The sequence below is a fragment of the Cricetulus griseus genome, chromosome 4 (assembly GCF_003668045.3).
Source record: "Cricetulus griseus strain 17A/GY chromosome 4, alternate assembly CriGri-PICRH-1.0, whole genome shotgun sequence".
In the NCBI taxonomy this organism is placed as follows: domain Eukaryota; kingdom Metazoa; phylum Chordata; class Mammalia; order Rodentia; family Cricetidae; genus Cricetulus; species Cricetulus griseus.
In genome coordinates, this window is record NC_048597.1 from 202985015 (window position 1) to 202999410 (window position 14396).

At 38.6% G+C, this 14396-nt stretch overlaps 1 long non-coding RNA gene across 5 annotated transcripts in view; it reads right to left on the bottom strand.

The window, feature by feature from the left end:
- LOC103161027 overlaps nt 1–14396 on the bottom strand; it is a 235096-nt gene that overhangs the window by 88399 nt on the left and 132301 nt on the right. For 3 of the 5 annotated variants that reach the window (XR_003484487.2, XR_003484486.1, XR_003484484.1), the window contains one exon: nt 8656–8778. The exons of 1 other annotated variant lie outside the window; for it this stretch is intronic. This is a non-coding gene — a long non-coding RNA (uncharacterized LOC103161027). Of the gene's footprint in view, nt 1–8655; nt 8779–10299; nt 10356–14396 lie in introns of all 5 variants that reach the window. One more of the 5 variants, XR_003484485.1, reaches the window with a different exon arrangement.

Genomic DNA, 14396 nt, shown 5'->3' on the forward strand with positions numbered 1-14396 from the left:
ACCCCCCATTCCAAAAAACATCATCCACTTTCCCAATGGACTACAGGTTATTTTGAGTCACTCATGTGAATCAAAGAATCCCCACAAGAGCTCTGTAAGAAGAGGTGTCTGTATTATATCTTGGGTAAGGATGAGATTCTACACAAAAGGTAGCAGAATTGGGATTTGAACTCAGGTATTCAGTTTCTTCAAAGTAAGAGGGAAAATAAGGCAACAAGAGAAAGAAGACAGAAAATGATGGGAAAATAGTTGATGTTTCAAAATGCTCAATGGGCAATTCTCTTTGTATCAAATAGTGTAAAAAAAGTAAGTAATCTTTACAGTTAGTTTTTCTCCTAAGATATAAAAGGGCCTGAGCTCAAATACTACAAAAACAAATTGGGAGCACTTCCAACCAAGTCTCTAAGTACCTTGCAAAAGCCCAGAAAAGAACAAACCCAGACCCGTTAGAACTCTGGGTCATATGAACCATTTCAGGAGCCACAGCCTGTAAACAGAGCTGTTCATGCTCTTTCCAACAATTTATGGCTAAAAGCAGGCAAACTAAATCATTAAAGGGTCCAAAGGACAAAACCAACTTTCTTGACCTCTTACATACTTTCTGGATCTGAAAATAGAACAAAATTGTGTGATTAAAAAAATCAGACAAGGATTATTTCCACAGCCAAATTCCACAAGACTGCCCATTAATCCTGATGCAGAAAGGATACAGCATGTGCTGAGCCAAGTGTTGCTAACCTTTGGGAAGTTGAGTATATTCCTAATGGAAGCCCTTCCTAGGAAAAATGAATGAGCAGTTATCCCCACATTGATATTTTACTATGCCTAAGATTTGAGATAAACTAATAAGATGAGTCATTAGAGCAACTTAAAAGTATTACCTAAGTTAAAGGAAACTTTAGTCTAGAAACAACAGATGCTATCTATGTCTTCTTATTCTGGTTTCTTCCTTCTGTCCCTTTCACAACGAAACATGCTTTTCCTCCTGAAATAGTGTGTGTGTGTGTGTGTGTGTGTAACAGAACTGGGCTTTATAAATTGGAAATCATGTCTACTTCTTCCTGGCATTTGAAATTTCAGCATTGATTTGGGAAGGCAATGAGGTCAAGTAAGGTAAGGAGATAAAAAGGAAATACATATCATGTGATTTTTTTGTTCTTGTTGTTGTTTCTATTTTTTGACTAGTTTACATATGCCTTGGGTTTCTCCAGACATTCCTTTCTTCTTATAGTTGATTATAGAAAGACATGAGCACTTGTCCAGGACTATTTGACTTGACAAAAAGTGCTTATCCTTGTGGCTCCATCCTGATGCACAGGGGAAACTATCCCAGCTCCCATGGTCCCTGTGGAGTAGGGTGTTGGGGGGGTGGTATTTTTCTTGTCTTCTTTGAAAGAGGTAGGGCATTCTAATTTTTGTTCTTGATACAGCCTCCTCCTTCTTTCCCAGTCTAGTTCTTAAACAGCTTTTCTTTTTCTCATCAGTCATTTAATTTTCCTATCATATTTTCAAGAGCCTGTAAAATTCTGAAGTACACAGAAAATGCAAACCAGATGTCTGCTTAAGACCACAAGCAAAAGCATACAATCACCTACATTTTCAGCTATAAATCCTTTGTTTCTCATTTATTTGTTTTTAATTTTCCTTTTTGGTACCATATAAAAAAGAACTAACTTAACAACAGTGGGGAAGATGATCAAACAAGTAATGGGCAGTAGATTCTAACACATGACTTCCTTTTATATGTAGAATCACTCCAGCTGGAGAAAATAAGAGCTAAACTTCATGTGGGCCTTTCTGGGTTAGTTGGTAAAAAAAAAAGAAAAAGAAAAAAAACTCACTGAAATGTTGTGGTGACTGTGTCCATCATCAACATCCAAAGTACAACACAACCCAATCATTTCCAGGTTCCTATTACTTGTTTGTGGTTCTTGCCACAATTACCAATGACAATGAAATGCACTGTTATTACTATCTAAGTCTCAAAAATAGCTCTGTAGTTAATTCGCCAGTCCCACTGGTGTGAGCTGGATATTTCAGCTTCTCTGAGCTGTGTACTTTGGAAATACCATGATATTTCACTAATCCAGACAATTGTGGAGAAAATATAACCTATTAAAGTTATATTGACTTCACTGAAACTATTTTTGTAATCGTGAGACTGTGCAAGAAACTTACACATGCATCTAAGTACCAGAAGCCTTCATGGGGACTGTCTTTAATTATGATATTGTGTTCTTCAGAGTGTGCACACCTTTTCAAGGAAATTATTTTCATACAATGAATAATATATGCATTTCATCATGAGAAAACAGAGACATGGTTTTGTAAGTAAAAAAAAAAAAAACTGTAAATCAAAGTGATGTATCATCATAGCCTCCATCCTAAAAGCCCATTTATTCCCATTTGCCAATGGCCCAGCCCAAGTGTGTTCTGTGTTATTCCCTCACGACTTGACACACAGAAGGTATGATTTGAGAACAAAAATTGATGTGATGATTAGGTGATCTCTCTATTCATGAAAAGTTTTGAGAGTCAACAGATACATCCTTACACCACTGGCATTATTATTAGGCGGTGGGCGGGGGAGGGGAGAATTAAAAGTATGTAGCTTCAGAACTCCAAAAGGATGTGGCAACCTCAAGAAATCATTAAAGGTGAACTCTAATCAGCAGAATTTTTGAAAAGAAGCATAATTATACATGCTAAGCACAGGTAAAAATTATGACTTCTTTACTAAGCATGTTAATGGAAGCCATATTATTTCATAGACAGAGGTGGAGTTACCAACTTTCTTACCTGTCTTTTAAAGCAACATGGCTACTAAAAGTTCACTCAGACTGAATAAAAAGCAAGGTATATGGCATTCTTTAGATCAACTCCTGTAACACAGGACCAGTAATAGAATACACATTAGTGTCAATAGTGAAATGAATGTGATTTCTTACAACCTCAAGAAATCCACCTGGCCCAGGGTTCTTGTGTCCTTCAGCAGTTATCTTTATATGAAGATTCTGGATTGCTGCTTGTAGTTATAATTTCAGACTTTTTAGCAGATTCTGGGCTCCCCTGTTTGGAAAATTGTTCATCAGTGTTCTCCATAGAATGCATTTCAGAGAAGGAAGACTCAATTTAAGACCCATGAAAAATGATGATACTATGACAAAGTATATGGTATGGGTCCTTCTTTGACCATACATAAAATTTCTATATATTATTTGCAAAGTTGGTCTTGGTCAAATGTTTCTCAAAATATGTGTTCTCTAAATAAATATGTAAACCAGAAAGGTACTGGTATCTGTGGAGGGAATAAAGGGAATCATTCCCTTAGCACTGATTAAGTCTTAAGAGAAGTTTTGCTGTTCTCATTCCAAAAAGGACCAGCCAGGTACCAAAAAACCAGACTTGTCTATCAGGAAGGCAGTCTACATTCTGGATAAGCTAAAAAGCAATTATATTCTGGAAGCCTTTTATAGCTAAATACAACTTTTTGAAACCTGATTCATACTATCTTTGCCATATTGCCTTAACTTAGTTTTCCCTTGTCACTGGCCAATCACTCATTACCTTGTGAAGAATTTGGAACATGTAAGGAGTTCCATATTTGGAATAGAAATTGCATGGGAAAGAAAGTAAAAACAAAAGTAATAAGAGCTTGGCTTCCACCCCATGGAACCACTTGACTTGTGACTTGGAAACCACAAAGCTACATGGAAAGGACTAACTGGCCCTGTTGAAGCACAGAGTACCTTTCCTGGGACACAACCCAAATATGTTGTTTCCAGAGTTCTTAGCTCCAAAAAGAAAAACATGAGGGAATGAGTTTATATAGAATCTGCACAAATTTTTGTCCTCCAGGAGATGTATTTTTTCCATGAGCAGCTGCCATGATTTTCTTATATATCGAATCCCTATTTACTAGTTCGCACAGGAAGCCTGCCATGTTTCTCATAAGAGAATCCCCTGCAAGACATTCCAAGACAATTAAAAATGTTACAAGTATTCTAGCTCACACATTTTGTTTGATTGTTTCCAAGATTCTTCTCATCATGTCTTATGAAACTATTCTCTTCAAGACTAATTATGAGTATAGTGGTATATAGCATTTATAGTGCCTGCCTGGGAATTGTGGGTCACTGTTTTAAGGATTTGTGGCTAGATTTTAAGTCTTTTCCTCATCTTATTTATCCAGGTTGGAAAATCTCCATTGATATCTGAGTTTCTTCCTTGTTTCTGTTAGGCTCTAAGAGAAGTACCTCTGGTCTAAGAAATAAGATTCCTACACACACTTGGTATCTCCATTTATTCACAATTTTTTTTCTACATAAAACAACATCCTACAGAGAAATGGTACATTTTTGTCATGCTAACTTGAATACAGTGGAAAAACTCTCTCTCTCTCTCTCTCTCTCTCTCTCTCTCTCTCTCTCTCTCTGTGTGTGTGTGTGTGTGTGTGTGTGTGTGCATACATATACATACATATTCACAAATTTTCCCTAGTTGGCATGCTAGAGCAACAGTTTAGTCTATAGATGAGAACATATATAATAATGAAATGAATCTGAATTTATTTAGCATCAGCCAATTTGTTAGTCATTAATCTGATTAATTAAACTTGTTGTTGATCATGTTTCTGGTATACTTCAATGTCACTATTCAACTTGTAGCTTTGCTTCCACTTTGGCTCTTCACAACTGACACAGCAAAGTATTGAAAAGCATGGACAAATAGCTCCCAACATAAACATATTAGAGCACTCAGCACTGGATATCCAGGTTCAGGCTGAGCTACTTCTCTCCCTCAACTCTGACTCTTTCCTTCTTTCCAGACATCTTTGGTACTCCCACTATGAAATGACCTTGCCTTGCTACCAAAAACATTCCAGAAATGATGAGAATATTAGATAGAGGGAGAAAGAGGTGGGAATAACAAGGAATCCTGAAATGAAGAAACGTAAAAGCAAAGGTTTTCTTTTTTGAAAACCAAAAAGAAACAATGGAGGCAAGAGACAAGGTAGTTCCAACTGCTGATGAACATATTTCAGGCAAAGGAAATGAGTATTAGATAAAAGCTTTAAGAGTTTGTGTTGAAGGAAGAATAGGTGAATAGGCAGAATCAGAATGAGGAAATGAGGCAAGAGCAAAGGAGTAGGAAAGCAATTGTACTATTTTAACATTTTCCCTGAAGTCAGCCTATTTCTTCATTCTACTGCTGGGTGTACAGCATCTTTAAGCAACTTCTAGGGTTTGTGTGCTTTATACTCAACCAATGTTTGATGAGTAAGTGGAGCATTAGAGAAAATTGATATCCTCTAAATTTGGGTTTTAAATCTCTTAAGTTTAGTGTCTAAATCTTAGTCAAATCAGACAATGAATGAAAGGATGGAGGGGAAGCGTATCTGCATGAGGATGACCAACTCTTGGGGCACACCACCAGCTCAAATCCAGAGTGACATTTAAATGACTCCTGGGTTGGTTCTAAGTGCTGCCCTGCAAGTACTATCCTGTGTTCTGGAGTTTTGAACCCCCCTCCAAGGGTTCTTCAATACAAATGGAGACAACACTGATTTCCTCAACTTAGGAGCAGTGACTAGTATGAAATAGATAAATGTTTCTTGCCAGTTGATGGCAAGCATGCAAGATGCAATGTGTCTTTACCTTGTGTGTGAGATAGTTGTTGATTAGACACACAATATCCAGCAAACAGAACAAAGGTAAGTGTTTAATATACACTTGAAAGTCTGAGGATGGAGGGGCTTTGCTTGGACAGCAGTTGCCTCAACAGTGAATATTATTGCAAAACTCAGTAGTTAATGGAAATTTGTTTTCCTATTTTCTGGCATGATGACAATGAGTGGTGTAAGCCTTCCTGGTTTCCTCAGAAGGATGTTGTCTAAAATCACCTCCCCTCTGCCTAAAACCACTGCCAGCACTGGATGCCTTAGCAGTTGACAAGATAAAAATTAACACAGGCTGAGGGTGGAGCTCAATGGGTAGAGAGTTTGCCTATGATGCCAACACTCAGAAGGTGGAGGGAGGAGAGTCAGAAGTTAAAGGTCATCCTCTGCTATATAGAATGTTCCAGGGGGTCCAACTTTAAATTATAAGCATAAATCAAAATTTTCATAATAGATGGGAGAGAAAGAAGTGTGGAAAAGTAGCCATTTATGAGACTAGAGTGCAAATGATGGCGAGAGATAGCATTTGTTTTTTCTTCAAAAAAAAAAAGTTTTCTATATCTGAAATACTATTGTGCCAAAATGCTTTGGTGACATTGACTTGGGGGTGGGAGGAGGGACAGGGTTTATCTGTGTAGCTATGGCTGTCCTGGGACTCATTTTTGTAGACCAGGTTGGCCTTGAACTCACAGAGATCCACCTGTCTCTGCCTCCCTGAGTGCTGGGATTAAAGGTGTGTGCCACAATGCATGGCAACATTGACTATTTTGCATTTCTAGAGATCTCTTGCCTTTTCTAGAAGAAAGCACACAGGATGTGGGAATGGAAGAGAGTGGAACTTGAGAGTTTACTTCGGGTAGAAGAGAGATCTGGATTTGGTCACTAGAACAGCAAACCCCACAGGCTTCCACACACTCACATTGCACAAGAATGCCCATATCGGCTCTAAATATGACCCGAACTAATGCCTACTTTGACTTGTCCTGGATGTGTGATATCATTCGAAACTCTGCACTACAGATGCTCTGTCTCAGATTCACTTGTGTGGCATAGTTAGAAAGGACTGCTGACAAATTGGCTCATAACTAAAAATTATTAGCCTGTTGGAATTTACTTTGAGCAGCAACACAATCTACAAACAGGTCACATATCTCCCAGCAGCTTCCTTAGATAAAAGTTGTTCAGGGTACATCTGCTCAGCAATAGTAAAGAAACTGCACATAGGCTTCTGAGCAGCACAAATACAGTGTCTGTGGCTGCCACACTCCTTACCTGGTATCTCATTGTTCTGAGTTTCAACTTACTTTAACATTTTTGTCTCTTATAGTTTTCAAGTGAGAGATGAATTCTCTAACTCACCTCTAACCCAAGCACTGTTTGATTGTCAGCCCCTCATATGCACAGAAGAGCACCTCTTGGATATAAACAAAACATAGGCAAGTTAAGTTCTGATGATTTCTTAATAGTTTGAAAAATCCATTGCTTGAAAAGAAGTTTTATCCCCTGTGTTCCTGTTTATCATGACATGATAAAGAATATAAAAGTCATGCTTCTCACACTTGTTTTGTAAATGGAAATCTGGAATGAAGGTAACCCAACCCTCAGTCAGGGACTCTGGTTTTTGGAGGTTCCATTCACATGAGACCACCACTCACCCTATCATTTAATTCTTTCTATTCCAACTCATTTGTAGTGACTATATTCCCTGATGCTATTTTGGAGGACTCTTATTTCTGGGGACACAGTTTCCCACCCAATACCCAATTATCCATCAAATAAGGTCCCGCCTAGGCAGCCTTGGCCTAACAGTGACTGAGGGGTATCATCAGCAACCAAGTCTTATTTATTGAAGTTATCTCCCCCTCTCTAGCTTTCATTTCCTTGGATCTTAGAATCCTTCTGGGTCAGGAACTTGCTGACACAGCTAGCTCTCCTAAATCTCTCTAGAAACATTGAAATTAAACAGGACCTTAAAAAGAGAAGTGGTCAGGACTTAACATTAGTTTGTACAGCTAACAATCACCACAAAGTCTGTAAAGAACATTACAATCAGACCATTTTGATCAATAGCCTTTTCTTTCCCTAGAAGTTACCTCAGAACCTCAGGAAAGGCTGCTTTGTCACATTTCCCTATTTCACTTCTAAATACTTCCTCTTGAACTACATTGTAAAGAATCCTACAAAAGAACCAAGGCTATCTTGCCTCAGCAAACTATTTGGGCCCCTGAACTAAATATCTGAATATGGCATTAAACAAACTAAAGGTCTCAGCTCAGTGTTTTGGGGCATCGTCACATTAATTTCCTAGAAATCTAGTTACCAGAAACATCTAGAGAGCCAGCACACTGGGAACAGCAAAAGTCAAAATTTGTTCTCCTGAATTTCAGGTTGTTTTGCTTTATCACAGTAAAGAGAGGGCAAAACTACCTCATTCCTCCTCCCCCAAAGGAAAATCACAAGTCCAAATATGAGGTCTTGACTTGCTTTAAAAAAAAAAATCACTGAAGCCTGACATCATTTTCTTTACCATGATTATTGATTCCGGGCACACATTAATGATATTTGCATTGATGACTATTTTCAACATTATAAAATATTGCAGGAGAGTTTTAAGTGCCCCCTTTAATTCTAAAATAAGAAATCAGAAACCATTCTAAGTTGAACTCGGTGGCTATTTACTTCAACAGTAATCCCTTATATTTAAGTCTGCTTCGGTGTCATCATAGAACATTAATAGGAATGTACTACTTCCATTCTGTTACCATGATAGAGCACTGTGACCAAAAGCAACTCAGGGAGACATGGGTTTGGCTTATATGTTCAGTATAATCCTGGTGGATTTAATCACAATCCATCACTGAGAGTCAGCGCAGGAACTCAAGGCAGGAACCCAGTAGCAGGAACAGTGGAGGAACACAGCTTGCTTGCTTACTCACTGGATCTTGCTCAGCTAGCTTTCTTATACAGTCCAGGCTCACCTGCCAAAAGATGGTGCTGTCCATCGTGGGCTGAGGCCTCTGACATCAGCCACTAACAAAGACAATCTCTGGGAAGTTCCCTGGTTGAGGCTTCATCTTCTCAGGTGACTCTAGGTGTATCAACTTAACAGAAAAAAATAAAATAAAACAGCAAAAGGAAGATCAGACAAAAATAGATCCTAGTCATTCAGATAGGAAGCACACACAGAGGAGGCGGTGTTTATGTCCACACCTTCTATGGCTCTGAGTGCTGTGGAGACATTGTCAGAGAAGGAAAGTGGGTTGATATGATTAAATGAGCCTCGTCATACACCTCAGAGTATTTAGTTAAATGGATATTTAAATATATTAATAATGAAGGGGAATCTGTAACAGCAAAGCTAAAGAAGAAATATTATCAGTAATAAATCAGAGATTTGGGAGAAATTGTGGAAAATCAAAATAAAGAAGACATTCAAGACGCTCTACAGGGGAGACTTCTGTAGAGATGAGGGTGACTGGGGACATCTCAGACTGTGAGATTTTGTATTCAGGGACTATGAGAAGTGCCCTAAAGCACACCTTGGAAACAAGGAGTATTTTCAGAAGCAAATGTGGTGCCTGGCTTCTCTCTCCTTCCATGTTTGTTTTAAACAACTGCCAGCCACAGCAGTTGCCCAGGAAAGCAACAAGGGAGGGAGGGCCCCACCTCTGCTTAATAACCAGTAAACAAACTTTGGGTGCAACCCACACTACAGCTTTCATTCACTAAAGAAAGTCTCTGTCCACCAGAGTCACTTCCAGCAGGGGTGGGTGTGTGTGTGTGTGTGTGTGTGTGTGTGTGTGTGTGTGTGTGTGCATGCTAAGTTTTCAAAAAACGAAAGAAACACAGAGCTAAGAATCATCACAATGTGGCTCAGAAAAACCACCATGAGAAGACAGGAAAACCAAACAAGAAGTAATAAATACATTGACACACATGCACACGAACACACACACACACACACACACACACACACACACACAACGAGATTTCATTATACCTGGAAGAAACTTTTAAAACAGATACTTTCAGTCTAAGAAACTGACTGGGAAACCTAATTTTTTTTAAATATCAAAGGAAAGCTTAGAAAGTAGGCTGAATACCTGAATAGACTTGAGAGGACACGAACCAGGAGGCCAAGAGAAAGTTAGACTGAAAATGTGGATGAAATAAGAAATAAGAGCAGCTGGGTCATTGTGGTGAGATCAGCAGACTCTGAAGACAAATACAACATATTCTCTCTTAGATCTAGATTTAAAAAAAAAAAATCCCCAAATAGGAGTCGGGTTATTTGGTGAGAGAAAAGAGACTGAGAAGTGGCAAGGCATAGATTTACGCTAACAAGAGAGAGAAAGGCAGCTAAGTGGGGGTCGATACACATCTCTCCAGGATATAAAGGAAGGCTTCTGCTAAGGCAAAGAAGAAATCAGTGTAATTTCATTTGTATTCCAGGATTTTTAGTAATTGCTAATAATCCTCAAAGTCAGAAACCACAACTTAGAATATGTAAGTAAATTAAAAGTGAAAAAAAAGTCTCGAAGTATATTCAGAGAATGTGAAACTACAAAATAACCTATTAAAATCCTGTACTGATTATGGATACGCACACAGAGAAAATTCACCTTTTCCAAACATCCCAATTTCTTTGAAGATACATCACATAAATTCAAGTATCGACCTGGAAGCAAGGAGAAAATGCCAATAAATACTTATAATGATGTGTTGTAAAAGTAATTAAACCCTTTAAGTGGAACCACCATAAAGCTCAGATATGTTATAAGAATATCAGGTAACAATTAAATCCACACACACAAATGATACTTAGTTGTGGTTCCATCTACTTAAATTACAATAGAAAACATAAGTTTATGCTATGAGCTGAGAAAGAAAGAATTCTAATGAATTTAAACACCCACTGAAAAGAAAAAATACACAAAACACAGACTATGGAAAAGCATGCAAGTTCTGAAGCAAGTTTCCAAGAAGTCATAAAACCCAAGACTATTTCAACAAAAATAAATCGATAAGACAGAGGGATAATTCATGCAGCAAAATGGTAATACAATTAGTAGTGACAGAAATTACTGACAAAATAACCAGAAAATAAGATGAAGCAAACAATAGATGCCTGGAACTTGGTTATTAAAACTCAGCAGTGGGCATGTTCTGGAATGCAGGATGGGGAGAATGGTATGTATTGCATCGAGAAAGAGACCCTGAGAGAAAACAGTTTGGTTTTGCAATTACAAGGTGAGATGCTACCAGGACCAGAAGCATCTCAAAGTCCCTTTCCAGCAAGTGTCTTTCTCTTTCCTTCTTCCTATAGCTATCTCAATTCCTCTCTAAAAATCCAGTAATGCATCATGACCCACAAATGACAGCTTTACCAGCAAGAAAAATCACTACCATGTGTCCAGCCCTACAGTTGGATTTATTACTCTGACCCACAACTACTCAGAGCAAACAGGTTCTGAGTGTGACCCTGAGAAGTGTTCCTTCTCTCAAGTACATTTCGTTCTTGTCTTCTTTCAGTAAAAAAATCAATCCTGTACGTAGACTGTCACCCATGACCCTATCACAGGCAGCGAGATGATTCTTCTTACCTAACTCCACTTCTTTACCAGGATATATTCTAACCTCTGTGACATGTTTGACAGCTGTGGATCTATGTGTGTGTGCCAAAGGGAAAAGAAGAAAGAAGAATGAGAGGAGGGTAGTTACACACAGTAACCTCCTACTCAGCTTACATGGATCCTCTTGTTTTCACCTAAACCCACTAATGTCTACAGAGAATGAACTCAGCTTAAAGAAAAGAGATTATTAGCCAGGAATCCCCTTTCAAACTATGGTGCACTGCTTTCTCCAGGGGCTTTTGTTTCCACAATGAACAACTGAGGGCAGAGATTAGGAAGGGTCAGCTACACCTGTGCCCAAAGCACAGCTAGATCAGCCACATCACATTTTACTCATATTTAAAAGAGATTCCCTTTGGAGCATATTTCAAAGATGGCATGCAACATTTCTATATATTTCAAGCAATTTGAATATTATATAAAGAAGAGTTCATATTTAGAAGCCAGATTAATAAACCTGATCTTCAAATATTTCAGAAATCATCACACACACACACATACACACACACACACACACACACACACAGAAACACACACACACACACACACACACAAAGAAGAGAGAGACAGACAGACAGAATGAAGAGAGAGAGAGAGAGAGAATGAATTCAGTTGATATTTGAAGGATGTTAGCCTATAGCAACCTTTTTGTTGTTGTTGTTGATTTTTTTCTGAGAACCATTTTATCCACAACAGAATGAAATTCAATGGCTGTTTTAATAATGCCATGAATACAACTGAACATAAACCACACATAACTGAAATAAAACAAGTATTTTTTAATCTAAAATGAATCAGTTAAAGTACCTCTGATGGGGAATCTACTGTGTATGTTTATCTTATTGATTGTTAAATAAAATATTGTTTGGCCAATGAGACAGCAAGTTAGACGGGACTAGGAGTCAAAGAGGATTCTGGGAAATGTAGTAGAGAAGTGGTGATCTAGGCCAGAAGTGACATAGCAAGGAGACTCCTATTTGAGGGAAGAGAAACAGGAAGGGTCCCCTCTTTCCCCTTTGCCTCCTCCAGCAGTAGGATGTGATCCACCGGCAAGAAGGGACGCCAATAAGGTGTCCGATAAGATAAGTCTTATAAAATATATAGATTTATGATAATTAAGACTGAGCTAATAGATGAGGAATCCTAGTCATTGGCCAAGCAGCTTTAAACTTAATACAAGTCTCTCTGTGTATTAATTTGGGCCCTAACTCGGGTGGGCGGCTGGCGTAAAGTGCACACGTGACAGTGGGGCTCTGCGGTTTTGACAGAAAGATTTGTCATAACAGTACCTCTTTCCCAAGAATATGAATGGAGGTGACAGAAACTTAAAAATAGGCAGTCACTTTTGTTCCATAAGATACATGGAAAGAAAAAGCAATCCAGATGCAGAGAAAGAAAAATGTAGAGACATGGAGAGCAAAGCAAATACTTGAAAGAGGATTGGAGAAATGCCTCAGTAGTTAAGAGCATTGGTACTCTTGCACAGGATTTGGGTTGGGTTCCTAGTACCTACATGATAGTTTACATCTATAATTCTTATTCCAGGGGATCTAATGCCCTCTTCTGACCTTCAGACAAGGATGAAAATACATACATGTAAAAGGCATAGAGGTCTTTGTGATCACAGATAAGCATTAGGGGAACCTGGAATGTTAAATATACAGGGCTGTTCCTTCAAAGGAAGGCTAGTATAAACCTGTTATCTGTCCAGAAGACTGGAAGTGGGCATGGTTGATAGCCTGGTGACCTGTGTGCTATCTGTGTAGCTGGGACCACATCAAATTCTTCCCCAAAACTTCAGCATAAGCTTTTTTTCTCAGTAAATCTATAGAACCCATCTTTACGGACGATGTCACATGTGCTTTGCAAAGAATTTTGATGTAGTCTGTCTGATCTTTACTTAGCTTACTTTGTTTCTCAAGGAGATTTTGTATGCTGTATTGTGTGCATGGGACCGAGTTAATTACCACCAGGAAAGGTTTGGCCAAATTGTGCTGCACTTAAATATGCCTAAAATAAACTACTCAGGGTCAAATTCCCAAAGTTTGAACCAACATCAGCTGCTTAGTCATATTGAACCAAATTGCCTTCTTGGATCACATGGAGAGTTACTCTGTTGACTGTGGTGGTTGCAGAGACCCCCTACAAGCACTAACATCAATATTTACATGAGTAGCTAAATAAATACTTGAATGAATGAAATATGAAGAGAATAAAGATTGTTGTTTAGATTCCTGCAGCACTCCAAGCACCAGTTTCAGACCCTATGTCATCTACCTGTGTTTGAGTTCAGTCAGATGTCTCAACCCACTAGAATGCTTTAATCAGAAATGATTTAGACATGGCTAAATTGGTATAGGAAAATAAAGATCTAGTTCATCTATTTAAAGGAAGCACATGATTGCTGTGTTACACATCTAGAATATTCATCAAGGATTCTAGAGTTAAGAAGTTTAGTCCCAGCTTGGGGAAAGTGGTAGAAACTTAAGAGATAGGACCTAGAGGTAGTTTTTCAAGTGACAAAGGTGGGCTACCAAGGATCACAAAGTTGAACCCCCTCTTCTTCCACTGTGCGCATGGAGTGAGAAGTCTTTTCTATTATGTTTCTGTCATGTTTTACTACCTCACCACAAGCTAAAAGGGAGGGTGTTGTAGAATATTAATTTAAGGGTGTTACTTTTGTTTATGCTCTGGGACATTTGTTTAATGACACAAAGATGTATCTGATTAAATAAAATTCACCTGTGGTTAGAAGGTTGGGTCAGCAACTAGTTAACAGGAAGTTGTGGGGAGGAGCCAGGTGAAGAAGGGTTTATAAGGAGTGGGCAAGCATGCGCACGGGGACTTCTTGGAAGACTCAAGAGGTGAGCTAGGTGGGCTGCTTGCTCTTCAGCCTCTCTGGGAAGCAGGATTCTACCTCAACCTCTGAATCCTGAGTTCTTTAGAGGGACAGACATTTAAATAAGTTTCCTTAGTAGCTTTGAAAGAGTCGTTATCTGAAGGAACAGAACTCCCTCAGGCTTCAGCTTTTATGCCCTAGCCCTGCTGGTAGTGGCCAAGTTGCAGTTGCTGGATAAGATAGCTTA